The sequence below is a fragment of the Nilaparvata lugens genome, unplaced genomic scaffold, assembly GCF_014356525.2.
Source record: "Nilaparvata lugens isolate BPH unplaced genomic scaffold, ASM1435652v1 scaffold3481, whole genome shotgun sequence".
NCBI lineage: Eukaryota > Metazoa > Arthropoda > Insecta > Hemiptera > Delphacidae > Nilaparvata > Nilaparvata lugens.
The window spans coordinates 7,501-10,491 of NW_024090417.1; the positions used below are offsets into that span (position 1 = coordinate 7,501).

General features: G+C 32.7%; 1 long non-coding RNA gene across 1 annotated transcript in view; it reads right to left on the reverse strand.

Moving 5' to 3' along the window:
* The window catches only part of LOC111046760, a 4,043-nt gene extending 1,287 nt beyond the window's left edge, over positions 1-2,756 (reverse strand). The window contains exons 1-2 of the long non-coding RNA XR_005573683.1: positions 1,989-2,756; positions 988-1,135 (exon numbers count right to left, since the gene is read on the reverse strand). This is a non-coding gene — a long non-coding RNA (uncharacterized LOC111046760). The remainder of the gene's footprint in view (positions 1-987; positions 1,136-1,988) is intronic.
* Positions 2,757-2,991: the final 235 nt, after the last annotated feature.

Genomic DNA, 2,991 nt, shown 5'->3' on the forward strand with positions numbered 1-2,991 from the left:
AGGCTATCACACTATTTTCATTGCTTGTTGTTGGCATAGCCAACAGGTAACATAAGATTTGGATTGGGCCTTCCATCCAAGAAATAGCAGTGTTGTCAGATTGTGGGAAATTCGAACTTCTTCAAATTCCCGATTAGACCCATCCTCGATATGCAAGTCATCCTCGATATGCAAGTTAGGTTAGTATTAAAAAGTTCCTGGGTGAAAGGATTCAAGGGAAATAATACTGTATTTTTTATAAAATTGAAAAATTGCATGAATATGTTTTTCTTTCAAAATTGCATTTTTTTCCTTTCAAATATCACTTTTCTGAGAGAAGTTCTCTCATCACAATCATGGGATGAACTAAAAGGAGTAAAGTTATTTATATCAAAATGACAAGGAGAATTCGTGCTTTCTATTGCTTTTTATTTTTTCATATACGACCGATATAACTTTGTTTTAATCCATGAATGTGCTTATCAATGTCGAGTCAACTCGAGCAGAAAACATTTGTGGGTTCAAATCGTCATCAAACGTTTGACGATCTGGAAACTTTTTTGTTTTAGAAGATAAGTGGGTGTTGAAAGCGAAAAAGTTGTTCAAAAAATTATTGATATTATTTTCCCAATTCTCAAAAATAGTCGGAAGATCATTGTTTGGCCTCTCAGGAGTTTCAAAGTAAGGAAAGCTTTGTAGGCGTGAAGCATTGTATGTTAAAGGTTGTTTTTTGAACGATTCAGGCGTATTAGAATCAGGTATTCGAGCAGCAGTCAGTTGGATTACCATAGAAATATGCAGTTTTGCAACACTGCTTGAGTTTTCTGAAGCAGGGCTGTAATTTTCTTCATTTAGTCGCATGTGTTTGCATTAGAAAAAGTTATAATTTCACACAATCTGACAACGCTGCTATTTCTTGGATGAAGGGCCCAATCCCAATCTTATATGTTACGCCAACTATAAACACTAAAAAGACTTGAAGAATAAAACACTTATAAGCACACTTACTCTCCAGAATTTTGTTTATCAGAAGGCTGTTTAGGGACCTCTTCCCTTTCCCGCCTTCCCTGCAGAAGTTGGTGGCAACTTCATTCATTGTCAGCCGGACGAGCGGCGTCTCCACATTCCCTCCCACAAGTTCATGTAGGAAGTCCACCTACAAGAGAAAAAGTCATGTATGAGGATTTTAGATTACAGAAATTCCTATTCAGGAGGTTCAGAAGACTTAATTCATCCCATATTCATTTATTTATTGAATTATGACATGAAAATTTAGTTTATTATGAGAACTTATCAATAACGACATTAATTGTGAAGCTGAATATAACATTATTTAATCCTTGCTCACCTTTCTATTAATATAATTTCATTGTTGGGAGAGGAAGGATTTTTAACTCCTGTCAGTTATTTATTTTGCTAATTACAGGTCCTTGTAAAACAAAAATATATTTATTGAAATGCATATGAATACAGTATACGGTACTTCACTTTCATTCTTCATTAGTCAAACCTTACGGTTACGGTTATCAAATAATGATTATTACTGCTATACTGGTGTTTTCAATGTGAAATTTCCACTAAAATCAATTAGCTGTTTAAAATTGAATATGCAACTGTATTAAATAATTGTAAATTAGATTTATTGCAAATAATTGTAGAAGAGATTCTATCCTTTAATTCAAATTTTATCTTCATAATGAAAAGAAAAGGCATTCAAAAATAGGAGAATAGCGATGAGATGAAAGTTAACCTATTTTTCGTTCTCAAAAAATAGATTAAGACTGATTCGCAATCTGAGAAGCCTATGAGCTTTTTTCTTGTTGTTTTTGTTGATAGAAATAGCTTGAGAATAAAATCTTTCGTAAATTTTCTAGTTCAAATCTTTCAGGATCTGAAGTCATAAAAATTGAAAATTGTACAATCAATTTTTTTCTCAATTTAATCAAATAAATGGATTTATTATAATAACAAGATATATGCAAGTATTATTGTAATAAATTCTCACTCACCTGAACAGTGAACAGACGCAGTCACCACAGAAACACAACAGATACAATAACTGACAGAAACTCAATGAACTACCTCATCTACTCTCTATTAATCAATTCCCTATTTATCAAACCTAGTAACTCAAAAATCTATTACGAAGCCTATCTATTTATCTGAATCTATCTGCCAATTTTATCACAATCTCAGAAATCAATCTCGAAATTAGCGCGATGCTACTTCTAAACGTTGTGAAGAGGCAAATGAACTGGAGACGAACGAATACCAGCACCAGAATCTTTGACTTCAAAAAGAGAAAATGGTGGTTGGATACCGTTGTGGGGAATAGAAAGTTTGGGGGTGTGTGTGTGTGAGAGAGAGAGTGATTCAGTGTGGCATAATAGAGAGACAGAGACAACGTTCCAAACTGTTTGACTTCCCGTTTCTCGAATTTCACTACCTACCATAGTCACCTATATATATAGTTCCTCTTTGAAAAGCATTTGTTTCGAATTCACCACGTGAAAAAAACACTTATTTAGTAATAATTTTAATGGAATAAATAAATTTCCTCAATGTTGGTTTCCATTACGAACTGCTTGCTATCATTTCATTTAATGTTTTGTTTTAATTCACTGAAGTTACTATACGAGGAATAAGGTCCTCGTAATCAAAATTTTTATGTATTCTTTTTCTCTTTGATTGAAAAATTGAAAATACCAAATGCTTGGAAATAAAATATCTTCTTCTTTGTCATATACTTGAGCAGAAACCTATTATGAATTGCCTTATGGATTGTTCTTTCATGAGAGGTTCTACCAGAAGAAGGAAAAATTTAATATTTTACTTGACGGGGTAAATGAGTTTCGACAATTTATTGCCGAGTTTTGGGAGAATTTAAGAACATTTTAATTTTCACGAAACTATATATCCTATACACCTTAGTAGATAATGAGCATTATGTGCCAAATTATGAAATTTTCTATTGCAATTTCATCTCGATAACTATTAGGTACTGAGAAAACG